This window comes from Triturus cristatus, chromosome 10 (genome assembly GCF_964204655.1).
Source record: "Triturus cristatus chromosome 10, aTriCri1.1, whole genome shotgun sequence".
NCBI lineage: Eukaryota > Metazoa > Chordata > Amphibia > Caudata > Salamandridae > Triturus > Triturus cristatus.
The window spans coordinates 977,466,578-977,483,023 of NC_140593.1; the positions used below are offsets into that span (position 1 = coordinate 977,466,578).

Here is a 16,446-nt window from a genome sequence, read left to right on the forward strand (position 1 = left end):
GTCTCTTAAAAGTCGGAAGTTTAGCAGAGAGGGGTCGTTTTCTTTTGAAAACATCAAATTGCACGACGATACACATATCGATTGCATTTGTTTTTAGTTCGTTTTTCGTACAGCGCTTCAAGTATCGCATTTGAAAGTACTTTAAAAATGCTATCAACACATAGTACTTGGGTGGGTGACAGTAGGAACGAAAGAGGGCAGTCTTTTACAACAGGCTCTAGCTTGCAGGCATCCGGACTACGTGCATTCTAGGAGTAAGCCAATGGGGGAAATTATAGGGGCTCTGGAACACTGAACAGATGTTCAGCGGCATCACTGCCTTGGGGGTAGACAGTTAAGTGCTTCTGCACCCGGAAGAAGGGATAATTGCTACAGCTAACGGTGGGGGCGGGTAGGTATTATATTAAGGAAATTAAAAACGTAGGTTAAAATAGAAGAATGCAGCCTCTACATACACCGGTCCTTCAATTTCATGCTTGCCCAAATTGGCCATTGTGTGGTTTGCATGAACTCTACGTTGATACATAGTTACAGTTCTGTTTCCTAAAAATGTGTTAAACAGCTGCAGAGCTCCAGAAGTCCCGTTTTTTCTTCGGACTATACCACTCAGCTTGTTTATAGCGGGGGTGATCTGATGGGAGTTTTAACCCTTGCAACGTCTTTATAGATCAGAGGACGCTTCCCATCCATTTATAAGAGTACATTTCTTTTGAAGGACACAAAACGACATCGATGAGCCACGAGAATAATATTTCATTGAACCAAAATATTTATTCTCAGTCGCCCCCCCCCCCGCCCTTCTTGGCTGTCCTGCGTTGGTACGTTGTAGCACAAACGCTGTTCACTCTCACTGACTGCTCACTAAGTCTGCGTGTGTTGGGAGGGGTAAGTCGTGATTTCTTTCGGCTATCGTTTGTGCGGTTAACAAACAGTATTTTTCTAGTTGTGTAACGTTTATATTGTGCTACTCTGTTAGCTGGTTGATATTAGTTTGTGAACACGCACAGAATGCCCGGTTTAAGAAGATGGCTGCTTTAGAGAGGTGATGTTCGAATCGTGGGCAATCATACGCCTCAACTTTAACGTGTTTTGCATTTTTTTTTTCTCACTTCTCATGTAAAACCTGCATCTCATCATCAGGGACTATCTGACGCTCGTTTCCGGGGCATGTTTGGCGCCGTGGGATACAGGAGAAGGCAAAGAACTAGCTTTATTTCTAAATCGATGTTACTAGACTAATGTGCATTATAGGGAACATGAATGATGTCAGCTACATTTTTTTTTACGTACTGGCTATAATTGGCCTAGTGTAAATCAATCAAAAATTATTCCAGGGAACCCCATTAAAAAATGAAATGCATTGTGGGCACCGCACAATGATACCATCCACTTGTAACTGTTTCCCGTGTCCGGAAGTGCCGTCCTTGAATAAGATGGAGCTTTCAAGTTTTCGAGGTCCGTGCCTGGGAACTTTATCCAGTCTTTGTTTTTCGTATGCTTTATGGGACTTGTAGTCCTGATTGTGCAATGTGATAAATAGCAGAAATAGTTCCAGGATACCAAGTGGGTGAGCTACTCGCCCAGGAAACGTGAGGCGCTAATCGGAATTTGGTAAAATCCTCTATTCTTTTTAAACATGCTGATTCTGCTCCTGTTTGCTTTAATAAGGATTTAGGAGTAGCCTGACTAGCTCAAATACATTTGAAATGGTTTTGTAATGTGTTTGCTGCATTACATATATAAAGTGAAAAAACTAGCTTTTACACATTTATTTTTTCCATTTATTTTAACCATCATATACATTGGTTTCTCTTGTGCTACCCTGTTATCAAGTTGCATTTGTTAGTTCTGTTTTGTTTTGCAGTTTTCCTTGGTTGTAGGAATATCTTTATTAAAAACCTTATTACGCGTTATATACACCACCGCATGTGAACCTCGTCTGCTTGTAGAATAGGGGTGGTTGACTGAGTGGGGATTTGGCTGCAGGGCTTTAAGTGGGATGAAAAAACTGGGGGGTCTCTCAAAGGGTCGTGGTCAATGTAATTAAGTGTGTGGCTTAAAAACACATAAACTGCAAAGATTTGGAATGATAAAAATATTGAACAAGGAGGGGTGTAGATCTTCAGGAGTCTGTAGTAGGAGGTGCCTAGGTTTATTGAAATACCAAAGCTTGCACGAACAGAATCCAAGTATTTTTATTTCTTTATTTGACTTTATAGTTTTATAGAGCGCAAACCAGACCCGTGAGGGTATCCGAGCGCTTAACAGGATTAAGGGTGTTATACAAAGCATTAGGAAGGTAGGGATCAATTGGGTAAAATAGAGGATACATTATACAAGAAAAACACAGTCTAAAGTCCCGCTACATGGGCTCCATGCTTATATAAAAGGCACACTAGTCTGGTCACTACACAGGGCCTAGCCCTCAAAAAGTAACTGAAAATGCATTCAATAAGTGAGTGAAGCTTTACCCTACAAAGTCCTTCGCTGATCAATGAGGGAATTTGGTTATAAGTGAAAGTACAATAATAATAAGTAGCAGTAGCAAACACATGGTTGCCATTTTGTGCAGTCATTTTATGAAACAGCAGTCAAAAGTATGCCACTGTCAGGTTTGTATTGTAGTATTTCTGTAACAGTCATATAAGAGCTCTTTCTTGAATGGCCTGGTACGTAATTACTACAGCTGTAATGCATGGCTGGTCGAAGTGTTTTGGTAAGTCATCTATTAGTGTTGAATTTTGGTGTCATTTGAGGACCAAAGCGTGTGCTCCATAGTTGGTGCAGCGAGATGTAAGCACAGCATACAGTTGCAAGCAGAAGTGTGGTGATGGGATCTCAAGCAGCTTATACAAATCAGTATTTGCTGGAGGGGATTCAGTCGAGTCCAGTATCTGGAAGAAGACAGGTCTTTATTCCTCCGATAAGTAATGTAGAAGTAGACAGAGCGTGTTAGCAGTGGTTTCTTCAAACTGTGTGTAGCACAATTACAGCTTAATTGTTGAACCAAACTATTATCAGTTGTCTGTGCCACTAGGCACAGTAATGACGGAGGACAAACTCAAAACCTGGAGGTGGAGGTTGTCATTTCATCCGTCAATCCTGCGTTCTCTCCTAAATCCAAGTCTCACTCTTTTGTCCATCTCAACATTGACTTTTCCCCTGTGTCCCACGTGCCCACTTTACTGGCCTCATACTGGTCATTGTTGCCTCAGTCCTACCTCTTCCTGCCTGCACATTTCTCTTGAATAACTTTTCATCTGGCTCACAGGTTGTATGACTTTCTCAAGTATGCCTTTTCCATGCAGCCTTTACCAGACAGATGTCTTTACCAGGCATGCCTTTACAGCGCATGCCATTAATATGCATGGAGATTACATGTATGGTAAATAAGTGAAAGAAAAAAAAAATATAAATATATATATCTCCCGCTCCTCTGCACCGTAATCAGCGCGTCACTCTTAAGGCGGGTGCTCTGTCGCGGCGATGCTCCTCGATAAATTATCGCTCCAAATTCCTTTCTTCTTTTCAAAAGGAAACCAGCACTCGCGGGGTCGGGTTGCAGCAAATTTAATTTATTTCGAACGCGCAACAAACAAACGCGTTTCGGAATCAATCCTTCGTCCGTGTTTACAGTTGACACTGCGAGGCAGCATGATGGGTGCCAGTGTATTCCTTCGATATGCTTGATAATGTCAGTAGTATCCTTAATGTAAGATGACAATTGTAAAACTGACAGAAAAAGAAAATGATCTACAAATCTAGGAAGGTTTTCCGTTAGACTGCCCAGGGAAGAAACTATAGGTCTCCTTGGTGGTCTCAAACAGTCCTTATTAATTTTTATCAGATGGTAAAATGTTGGTAGTATAGGATTCATTGATCTCAGAAATAAATACTCATCCATGATTGCCAGTCGCCGATACACGGCAAGATTATTCTGAGTTAATGGTAATTGCATATGCCAATCACGATTACTGATGATACTGTGACAAAAAATTAATTTGATGCATAAAGAATCGTCATGTGCTTATATAAGCATAAAATCAGGCATTAATGAGATTGTAAAAATACCATTACAAAATGGCGCTTGCATTTTTACGAGCACCATCCCTCTTTTATTTCAATGTCCGAAGCTATGACGTTTAAAAACATGCTGCCTCGCAGTGTCAACTGTAAACACTGACGAAGGATTGATTCCGAAACACGTTTGTTTGTTGCGTGTTCAAAATACATGAAATTTGCTGCAACCCGCCATGCGAGTGCTGGTTTTCTTTTAAAAAGAAGAAAGGAATTTGGAGCGATAATATATAACTTTTTTTTCCTACTGGCAGTTGCCAGTAGGTAGTTACAGTTAGGATGTCGTTTCCATAGGAAGAGCATTATTTCATTTGCCAATAACTTTGGTGTCGTTTGACGAATCCTCGTGAAATTTTCTAGTTCGAGCTCACTTCAACTGGTGTCTTGAAAGTTTTGGATAATCCATCAAACAGGGGCAGAGAAAAAGGGGAGGTCCAAAAAGGCATTTTCCCCATGTTAATTTCCATAGTAAACTTTAGGCATGGCTACAGCCCGAACGGCTGAACTTAATTACGCCAAATTTGGCAGAAAGGTAGGTGTTGCTTCAGAAAGCGACCTTTTTGTGAATTGGTGCAAATCCGTTCAGTACTTGCAGAGTTATTTAAATATTTTTCAGATATACAACTGGAGACCTGGCCAATCTGCGCCGCCTCCCGTGATCTTGTGCAGAGATCTGATTTGCTGCTAACACTTCAAACAAGGAAGTGTCAGCAACCATCGTGTGACTCAGTTGAACTGAGTCACTGGAAAAAACGTTAAAAAAAGGCAGGGCAAAACACCCTGACCCCCCTAGACTTCGGGGGGGGGGGAGGTTGCAAAGGATCCGCAAGTTCAGCTGAAAATGTAAAAAAAATGAAGTGTGAACCTCCAGGCTTCGTTCTGAATCATCCCCCGAATGGGCCAGGTCCCAGAGGCATTGTATAAATTGAGGAGGGGGACGCACAAGCCCCCCCCCCCCCACTGGGGCTTATCATACCACATGGGCCAACACCTGAACAGGGCTTATTTTTAATAAAAGTGCAGGGTTGCCTGTTTTGCAATCCCTGTGCCCTGGAGACCACCACCTCTCCAAGGCAAAATGTGAAATTTATGCGGTGGCGCCTGTGCGACCTGACCCCGGTGACCACCACCTCCCCGTGGCAAAATACATTAATGCGGGGGGGGGGAGCTGCACACCTCCCTGGGGACCGCTACCTCCCCGGGACTAAAATTTAATTTGTGCAAGGGCCCATAGGGCACCCCACAGCCTTGGGGACCACCACCTCCCCACGGCTCAAGTAAAGATTGGAGGGGGTCACGCGGCTCCCCTTCTGGAGCCCTAGATGGACGCCACCCCCCAGGGCCGGCTCCTGCTATGTCCCACGGTGCCCACCCCTGGGACATACCTGTTTGCTATGGCTTAGCGGGAGCTTTTCCTCTCCGGCCAAGCCATAGCAAACAGTGCTCCCCTTTCAGCAATTGAGAGCATTAAAAATGCTCTCACTTGCTTAAAGCGAAGCAGAATTGCTGAACATGCAGCTCCCTCTTTCTCAACGCAATGCCGGCTCCCGCAGGACGTGGGGAGCTGGCAGGGACCGCGAGGGCCTTGCGGCTCCCCCCGTGGTCCCCAACTGAGTGGGTGCCCTGGCTGGGACCAGGGCCCCCACAAGGGAGGCCAGGTACCGGTGGGTGGCCCCGGGGCTGAAATAGGCCCGGGGAGGGTCCTTTTGACCCCCTCCCTCAAAATTATTAAAAACATTTTTTTTTTTTAAAGGCTGGGCCCCGGTGGATTGAGTTCCCGGGGCTGAAATTTGCCCCTCCTTGAATAAAAGGAATACACAAATAATTACGAAAAACACCAGCAAGTCGCTGGAGGCCACGTTCCCTTTCTCCACCCCTCTGCATCACGCCTCCTGTCACAGTACTGGTGGGGGATGGTTTTGTATGAGGAAAAACTAACCCTAACTATAACGTCCCTGCAACCTGTTTTTTTTTTTTAAGGGTATATGTGTGTGTGTGTGTGTGTGTGTGTGTGTGTGGGGAGATACACACATATATATATATTCACTGAAAAAACCATAGGTTTCAGGGGCGTTATAGTTAGCTGGACCTTTCACTCGTACAAAACCATTGAAATTCTCCCGTTATAGTTAGTTCAACTAACTATAACTTGCGCGCGCGCAATGCACTGCTGATATCACATATTACATCACTCATGACATCTGAAATGACATCACTCATGACATCACTGATGACATCATCCAGTGAATGTGTGTTTTTCTGAAAATTACGTATGTTTTATATATGTATATCTCAAGGTCGATGGAAGAATAAATGGGTATATAAGTGTCTAAATGGATGATTTGTTTTTGAAAAATTGATTTATAACTGACTGATTAAGTGTATCTTAGTGAATACATGGCTTAGTGAGTAATGTTTAAATATGTAAATATCTGTATCAGTCTCTCACTTTGTGTATAAGTGGCTGCATGGGTTGGTGAGTAGCTACATGAGTGTCTATATAGGTTATTAGTTGGTTTTTTGAGTATCAGTATGAGTGTCTGTATGGTTCGGTGGGGGGTATTACGTAGTGCATAGGTGCATGAATGAGTGACTCACTGTTTCTATGTGTTGAAGACAGCATGTGTGCAGGACTGTATGGGTGGATGAGTGTGTGCATGGGTGTGTTAGGGAGTGAATGACTGTCTCAATAGTGTCTTTATGAGTAACTACATATGTGTTAAACTAGTATATGTGACTATTGGTGTATATAAGTGAGTATATGTGAGAGTGAGAGATTGAAAGAGTTCCTGTATGAATAAGTATGTGTTTCTATAAGTGATTGTTTAAAAGACTAAGTATGTGTAAGTTTCTGTAGAAGTAAGTGTGGTGGTGTGTGTATAACTGTGTATGCAAGTAAATGGATGTTTGATTCTTTATTAGCATGAGTGACTATGTGTGTGAGTAACTCATTGGATGAGTGGTGTTGTGTAACAGGATGTATAGGTGTAGGAGTACATATGATGAGTGAGTACATGTATGAGTGACTGTATAGGACTGTTGGTGAATGAGTGGATGTGTATGTGGATCTTAAAATTACTGAATAGGTTGTTGTAACTGGTATTGGTATGTCCATTGTTTTGAAAATGTTAGTTTCTATTTTTGAATGTGTGTATCAAAGGTTATATTAGGGGGAGAGGAGGTCTGCCACTCTAGCACAAGGATGATGTCATCAGTGATGTCATGAGTGATGTAATATGTGACGTCATGAGCAGTGCATTGCGGGTGCGTGAGTTATAGTTAGCTGAACTAACTATAACGGGGGAATTTCAATGGTCTTGTACGAGTGAAAAGTCCAGCTAACTATAACGCCCCTGAAACCTATGTTTTTTTCAGTGAATTTTTAAGGTTTTTTAAATGCTAATTTCTAACTATGCCTACAGAGATAGGACATGTGAAGAAAGAAGAAAAAACGCACAGAAAGAAAAAAAAGAAATGCAGAAAGAAGCAACAGAAGTCCTCAAAGACGAAGAAAAGTGCAGGAAGAAGGATAACGTGCAGAAAGAACAAACAGAAGAGCAGAAAGAAGCCTTGTTCAAAATCATCCTGTACCCTCAACTTTTTCAGACGGATACTGGTGGTAACTGAGTCTGCCTAACCAGTCCTAGAGCCAGTGCTATGTTAAAAGACACTCAGAATACAGTGAAAACACCTACATACACTAGGGAACACTATGTGTTGGGGTCCCCCTGTGATTAGCATGACCTCCTCTGTAACCCCTAGTATATAATAGGGCAGGGGATTAAAACTACCTCTTAAAACGCGCCACAGGGCGTGTTTGCACACGTCACCTCAGGCCCCGTCCCCTCCCTTCCCCACTGTGTAAACACGCCCTGTGGCCATTTTAAGTTGCGAGATTAAGTCCCCTTGAATCCTGAGGGTCCAACTAGCCCACTAGGTACCTCCAGTAAGTGCCACAGAGCTGCGTTGCAGAGAGATGTAACAAGCATTTACAATGCAATGGTCTCTGCATTGTTAAAGTTAGAGCTGTTGGCATTGCTCATGACATTCTTGTATGTTTTTGTTTTTAAAACATTTAAAGAAACGGCATTGTTATTTACAATGTCAATAGCTTAATCACTCTGCAATGCGAGACCTATTGCATTTGCACCCACACATACAGAGCCACATACACATACACAGCCACACTCACAGAGCCACCCACACACACAGAGCCACCCACACACACAGAGCCACCTACACACACAGAGCCACTCACAGAGCAACCTACACACAGTTACCCCCACCACTCACATAGAGCATTCTACACAGAGTTACCCCCACACAGACTCCCACACACACAGAGCCACACAGACACAGAGCCTCCCACACACACATACAGAGCCTCCCACACACACATACAGAGCCACACACACACACAGCCTCCCACACACACACACACCCTCCCACACACACACAGAGCCTCCCACACACATATACGCTACAGCCAGGGCTTTAAGAGGGCCGGGTCTCACCAGTGAAGAGCATCGGCAGTTTTTTTATTAACTAGGGCCTCGAAACGGGTCTCTATCGGGCTCTGTTTTGTGCCCTGGCACCAGCGGTCCGTTTTTTGTCAGTTTTGTGTCACAGCAGGCACATTGACGTGCGTGCTCACTTCTCTCTAGTGGAGAAGTTAGCTTTACCGTTGTAACCTTTAAAGATTTCCCTTCTGTTGAAACTCAGGAGCAGCAACATCATCGTGTTGTCACCAGGGCTTAAAGTGGAAGCTTTTTCAATATTACATATAATAAGCCCTAGTAAATGGTTCCTGAGTACCTAGGGCATAGAGACTGTAGAGGGTCCCCTAGGGGCGCCTCACCTAGGCCATGCAGACTGCCCTGTCACTTCTGGTTAATTTATTTTTTATTTTTTTACAAATTAAGCACTGAAATGGAGCAGACTCCATACCCACTTAGTACCACAGTAACATTGCATACCAACTCAATTTCAACCCCTACACAACAACAGTAAATCAGTGTTTGGCTAAAAATACCCTTCTCATTCACCCACCACAAGTACGCACCCACCCTAAGCCTTATGAAATTGCTCTACAAATGGAGAAACACTCAGACTCGTAAAAACACCTAAATGGCTATGTAACCCAGTTACAACAGTGTCAAATTTGCACTTGCACGTGACTGGTTGAGGAGGGATGCTGGTCCCAGACACCAAGGAGATGAAGAGCGAGTGCTAAAACAAAAACATAACACACACACCAACACCTGGGTCTTTGAATGATGCCTGCAGCACAGCGCCTAGATACCTCCCGGGTATTAAGTTGCGCTCTACAAATAACGTTTTATTGAAAGTTGGCAAAGGGAGCTCAAATCAAGCGCTTTTCAAAACAATGTGTAACTGACACCAATAGAGAAATACATAACTGTATCGCAGTGAACCAAAATATACTCTTACCCGCACGTCCTACATATCCCTACACTGCTCTCTCCTCCACTATCTCTCGTATTCTACTGCCCCTCTGAGGCACTAAGAAATATTTGTTAATTGTGGAACATTTGTTCTTCGTTAGCACGTTTGTGGAGTTTAATACACCATTAATTCGCAGGATACACCATCGTGGGCCTTCTGGTAGTGGGGTAAACGTCTCCAACGCAGACCGGGGGCCCCAGTGGCATAACATAAGCCCCCCCTTAGCAAAAATGCTGGATTGGAGCCAGGGCGTGGAGTCCCCCTCCGTGCACTTTACAGCGCCCCCCTCGAGTTTCGTTACGCCGCTGCGGAGCCCTGCTCAGTTTTGTGGAAGGAAGTAGTCGGTGTTAGTTTTAATAAATTCGGTTTTTCTGGCCAATGACAGCTGTGCCAAAGTGCTTACGCATTCCATCGGTTGCACAGGGGCTCTTTTCCCGGTAAAAACACGCATGTAGTAAGCATACTGCTGGTTGCCTTAACAGCCTGTTATTGTATTTTCAGGTGCGTGGCTTTGCGTACCGATGTGCGTCTTAATGCGCACTATGTAAGGTAGTTTAGCAAAAATACTGAATAATTATACCGCCATCTTTCAATAACTTTAGATCCCCGTAGTATCATTTAAATTTCAGAAAGTTGGCTGCCTCGGATCACAAGAATGAAATGGACATGCTTTTAAAGGAAGTGCACCTTCAAGCTACGCTCGTCAAACATGGCAGCAAGTGTTTACATTTGTGGAAAGCAGAAGATAAAGTTGCCAATCACTTCTCATCAGCATCACACACGCCGAGTGACACAGTATTTGAATTCCGAGGAGCCGGATACTACAAGTCAGACGAATGAAAGAAACCCGGATCGGACTGCGAAAGAAAAGTTTTCACTCACCAATTAAGACTCCTACCAGAAACGCCAATTAACAAATGCATCCGGACGCCGGGACCCCACCGCCTCTCTCCGAGGCGAAGCAGAAATGCCTCGGAGAAAGGCAGCGGCGGTTTCGGATTCGGGGGCGTGTTTTGCTGTTATCTCCTCTTGCCATTGGCTGGAGGAGATAGACTTTCTGCAAAAAACACGCCCCCCGATCCGAAAAGGACGGGGCCTGATCGGAGTGACGGGACCTCTTCTCCAATGGCTGGCCAGCATTGAAGAGGCCAGCCAATGGAGAACAGGGGAGAAGAGGGGCGGGTTCAAGCCCCTCTTCTCCAAGTCATTAAATCTCGGATCGAGACTGCGCAAGCGCAGCCTTCGAGCCGAGACCTAAAAAGGGGCACGGCCTAGGCCACCTCTCTGCAACGCAGCGCAGTGGCGCTTACTGGAAGCACCTGGTGGGCTAGTTGGCCCCCAAGGTCCCTCAGGATTGAAGGGGAAATATTTCCCCAACTTAAAATGCGCCACAGGGCGTGTTTGCACACGTCACCTCAGGGCCCCGTCCCCTCCCTTCCCCACTGTGTAAACACACCCTGTGGCCGTTTTAAGTTGGAAGATTAAGTCCCCTTGAATCCTGAGGGTCCCTAGGGGCAAAATAGCCCACTAGATACGTCCAGTAAGTCCCATTGCAGAGAGGTGTAAAAAGGGGCACGGCCTGCACCACCTCTCTGCAACGCAGAGCAGTGGCGCTTACTGGAAGCACCTGGTGGGCTAGTTGGCCCCCAGGGTCCCTCAGGATTGAAAGGGAATTATTTCCCCAACTTAAAACGCGCCACAGGGCGTGTTTGCACACGTCACCTCAGGCCCCGTCCCCTCCCTTCACCACTGGGTAAACGCGCCCTGTGGCCGTTCTAAGTTTAGAGATTAAGTCCCCTTGAATCCTAAGGGTCCCTACGGTCAAACTAGTCCACTAGGTACCTCCAGTAAGCGCCACAGAGCTGCGTTGCATAGAGGTGTATAAAGGGGCGTGGCCTCAGAACACCTGTCTGCAATGCAGCTCCCTGGCGCATACTGGAGATACCTGTTGGGCTAGTTGGCCCTCGGGGACCCTCAGTATTGAAGGGGAATTAATTCCCCAACTTACAACTGGCCAGGGGGCGCGTTTGCAGAGTGCTGCAAGGAGGGGCGTGGCCTCCGGCGCGATGCCGGTCCTTTATTTTATTTTTTTAAGAAAGAGGGATGTGTGGCCCCCCTTCTTTTTCTAATTTATTGGCCTTGGGGACCCCATCCCCCAGGGCCTGCACCCTATTTTTTTTTCTGTTGAAAAGAATTAATTTGGAAGGGGGCCGCGTGGCCCCCCTCCCAAGGCCTTAATCGGCCCCGGGGACCCCAACTCCCCCGGGTCATGGCCTTTTCTTTTTGTATTCTTTAGGAGGGGGCTGCGTTGCCCCCCTCCTCAGAACACTTATGGCCCCAGGGACCCCATTCCCCGGAGCCGGCCTTTGTTTTTTATTATTTAAAAAAAAATATATATTTATAGAAACACCTAGGACATGCTGGACAAACCGTATGTACCTATCACCATGACGATTTGCGTGATATTCATTAAAAGGCGACTATGCATACAATGAATCCACGTGGAATGTATTTACACCGCTAGTGAAGCTCTGACGTGTCTGACGCCCTACCGTGCCTAATCCCGGCGCCCCCGCCGGTGGGTACTCTCCAAGTAGACACCCTTGTCGTTTATTTATACAAACATGGGTAGCTTTAGACGGGCACATTTAATACACACGCACACCTAGCCATTCCAAGGGGATTCGACAAAAATTCGACCAAACTATGCAAGAAACCCCCTCACAGATAATAAAACACACATCCACCGCCGGATGTGTAATACTTTTTATTTTACTCTCTGGAAAGGAGACGAACCTCACTTGAGAGTCACAGCGTGCTCCTGGCTGAGCCCAATGCTGTGTTACACCCACCAGTGCCCGCCAAGTGCCACACACCTCTGTGTTGTATTCCACCAGCTAGTGCGTATGCTATGACACTCTATAGCCCATGTGCACTGTACCACCACCCCGTGAATATGTCATGCCACACTTGCCTTCGCGCGGGTTATATTGCCCCATCTAACGTGCCTTTCTCGATGCCTATGTTATAACGCACAGCGCTATGCCATACATATAACAATCTGGGATCCATATCTTTGTCACAGTGCATATGCAACGTTACACTCCCCAACACATATTTTATATTACAACTTTAGAGACTAGTTAGGTTACACAACACTGCCCTGTGCATATTACACTCCCAGGCGCATATCGCATAGCACGCGCTAGTGCCTGTGCTATCTCGCGCTCTCCAATGAATCTGTCATTGCGCACAATGTATTTCATATTATATTTCACGCCCCGGTTCATCTTATATCACACTTTTTGGTGCATAGTTTATACCATATACTATATCTAGTTTTCATTTTCAATCGTGCTCTCAGGACTATGTTCTATATAACACTGCGTCCACCTACCCTTTTCACGGGCATTACATTTGGCGATGGGGGTGGAGGGTCAGGGGGTGTTTCTACCAAGTGAGCCCGGAGTCACAGTCACAAACGTCCTCTTCTTCCTGAATAAAAGTGACATTATGCTGCATACTTGTTCACATTTTAAAAACAATAAAGTTCCTAATACCCACCTTCTCTGAACAGTTAGCTTGCTGCCCCATCCACCTCCTCCCTATCCTCTGTTGTCTGAATCCATGGACTAGCCTCCTCCCTCCTGCCATGCATGGTCTGATGTGCTGCCACTGCCCTCCATTTAGCATGATGTACCAGTCCACTCCTCCTGCCCTCCATTGCCCAATTCTATGGCCCATCATTGACCTCCTGTTTAGCCTCTGTGCTTAGCTTGCTACCCCTATTCTCCTTCCCCCTGCCCTCCGATGTCTTTGTGCATGCCCCCGCTCCCTCCTTTTTGCCCACCATGTTCAATGGACCTGCCACTCCTATCTACTCTGAGTGTTCTGTTGAGCTGCCACTCCCCTCCCACCTGCCTAGCATTGTCAGATGACTGTAACCTGTCCCTGCCACCTCCACCCTACCTGTCCACATGCCATGCCCCTATCCCCTTCCTCCTGTCCTCCATGGTCCATTTTACTGCCACACCCTTCTGCCCTCCCTGGTCTGTTGTGCTGCAACTGCTCCTCCTGCCTGCCCCGCGCAGTCTGTTGTGAGGCCCCTTCCCCTGAACTCTCTTGTCTGTGCCCAGGTCCTGACCCTCCCTTCTATCCTCCATGGTCCTTTGTGCATGCCCCTGCACCCTCGTTCTTGCCCATCATAGCCGTTGTGCTGCCACTAACCCTCCTGCTTGCCATGCATGGTCTTCTGTGCTGCCATGGCCCCTCCCACCTTCCCTGTGTGGTCAGCTAGCTGCCCCTGACCCCCTCCCACCTTCCCTCCATGGTCTCTGTGTATGCCATCATAGTCTCACTGTTGCTCTCCATGGTGTGTCTTGTTTCTAGTGCCCATCCTGCCTGACCTCCATGGTCATCTTGCTGCTCCTGCCCTGCCCCCTTGCCCCAGCATTCTTGTTTCCATGTGCATACCCCTATTCCCTCCCTCCTGGCTTGTCTGTTCCATTGTAATGCCCCAGATCCGTCCCCCCTGCCCTTTATGGTCTGTTATGCTGCAGCTTTCTCTCCTGTCTGCCCATTCTGGTCAGCTAGCTACCATTGCCTCTTCTCCCCCCCCCCCTCTGTTCTCTGTTGTCCATGTGCATGGTCCTGTCCCCTCCCTATTGCTTTCTATGGATTGTTGTGCTGCACTCCCGTCCCGCATACCCTGTGTGGTGTATTGTGCTGCTGCAAACCCTGATGCCTGCCCTGTGGGGTCAGTTTGGTGCACCTCTCCATGTCCCTCTTGTCCTCTGTTATCCAAGTCCATGTCCCTACCCCAATTCCTCCTGCCTACCATGATCCAATGTACCATACTTGCGAACATTTGAACCTGGTAAGAGGGAGATTTTGAAAAAAAAACGGGGTATTGATTTTCCCCTTTGAGTTACATTGAAAAAGAGGAGATTGTAGACAGGAGACAGATCAAATAAAGCCCATTTGAGCTTAAAAACATTGGACGTTTCCTGGCTGAAACGGGTCTGTAGGCATGTATGGTTGTACTACCACTGCCTCTTCCTTGTGCCCACAATGGTTTATTATATTGCCACAGCCTCTCTTGCCAGTCCTGTATTGTTGGTTTGTTGCCCCTGCCCCCCTTTCCACTGCCCTCCATAGTCTGTTGTGCTGCCACTGCCCTTCCTGCCTGCCCAGTGTGGTCAAATTGTTGCCTCTGCACTCTCCTACCTGCCTTCAATTTTCAGAGTCCGTGCCCCTGGCCTAGATTGTTAACATTCTATATTTATTACAAAAGTGTGGAACGCCTGACGTCATCTTATTGTAATCAAAACTGTAATACCTAGAGCATTTCCTTTAGAAGTTACATATATGAGAGGGTCTTATTTGCATCAAAATTATGGTTAGTGCTCTAAAAAACTAAAATGAGGACATATTTTCTGAGTTTTCAAATAGCGACAAAGAACTTTTACATTATTTGTAATCTTTGTTTTTTCATCCAGTTGACCACTTGATTAAATGTTGCACTTAGGGGAGAGGATGTGGTGTTACTTCCTGAGCTGCAGACTTTGCTACTGGGGAACCAGGTTGGAGTTTCTGCTTCAGCTCAACATTCTGTGATTCTGGTCAAATGACTTAATCTCCCCATGTCTACAACCGAAATGAATTTGATCTTCTGTGATGTAACCAATGCTCATGTAAAGCACTCCAATACCTGACAAGTCTGCACTATATAAAACTGCAAATACACAAAAAATAAGTGTTTTGCACACTTCTGTCATTGGGCTACATGTGGGCTACATCTGGGTGATATTTGTGCAGCATTTGGGCTCTTTTGTCTCTGGTGGCCATCTTGGGAGATTTATTTGTTATGAAGTTTCCTAATTTCCTCATTTACTGCAGTCTCCTCAGTAGGAAATGCATTCAGTTTTTTTACTTTGATTCCATCAAGAAGGTATTCAGATTTGTCACACATTTGCCATAAATTCTGAATGTTAGCACTCTAATGCTCATTAGATCACTGTAGTAAAGCTACTGCTCACCAGGCAAGTCTGCTGTTGGTATTAAAAGTGCATGTTTCAGTCTGCATATGAGAATGTTTTAATGAAATGGAAGAGGATTTGAGAAGTCACTCAAAATGTGCCCTAATTTTTCTTTCTTCAGCACTAATCATAATTTCTGTGGCAGAATGAACCCCCTCATTGTGTTCCTTTTTAAATTAAATGTTTTAAGTGTTACCAGTTTATTCCAATCAAGATGGCCTCAGGTGTGCCATACTTTTGTCATATGTAAGACTGTTAGCGCTCTAGTTGTTCGTTAGAACACTCTGGGACATTCTGTCATGGGCTATATTTGGGCTACATCTGGGTGATATTTGTGCTACATTTGGGCTCTTTTGTCTCTGGTGGCCATTTTGGGAGACTTATTTGTCATGAAGTTTACTAATTTCCTCATTTACTACAGTCTCCTCAGTAGGAAATACTTTCAGTTTTTTACTTTGATTCCATCAAGAAGGCATTCAGATGTGTCACACATTTGCCATAAATTCAGAATGTTAGCACTCTAGTTGCTTATTAGATCACTGTAGTAAAGCTGCTGCTCACCAGGGAAGTCTGCTGCTGGTATTGAAAGTGCATGTTTCAGTCTGCATGTCAGAATTTTTTAATGAAATAGAAGAGGATTTGAGAAGTCAAAACGTGCCCTAATTTTTCTTTCTGCAGCACTAATCCTACTTTCTATGGCAAAATGAACCCCCTCATTTTGTTCCTTTTTAAATTAAATGTTTTAAGAGTTACCACTTTATTCCAATCAAGATGGCTTCAGGTGTGCAATACGTTTGTCATAAGTAGGACTGTTAGCACTCTAGTTGTTCTTTAGAACACTCTGTGAAGCTGCAGTAGAACACAA

The 16,446-nt window shown here is 45.3% G+C and overlaps 1 protein-coding gene across 1 annotated transcript in view; it reads left to right on the top strand.

Moving 5' to 3' along the window:
- Positions 1-809: 809 nt before the first annotated feature.
- Positions 810-16,446, top strand: part of SELENON (selenoprotein N) — a 31,106-nt gene continuing 15,469 nt past the window's right edge. Inside the window, exon 1 of the mRNA XM_085628885.1 lies at positions 810-885. The gene's annotated coding sequence lies outside the window, so the exon portion shown is untranslated. The remainder of the gene's footprint in view (positions 886-16,446) is intronic.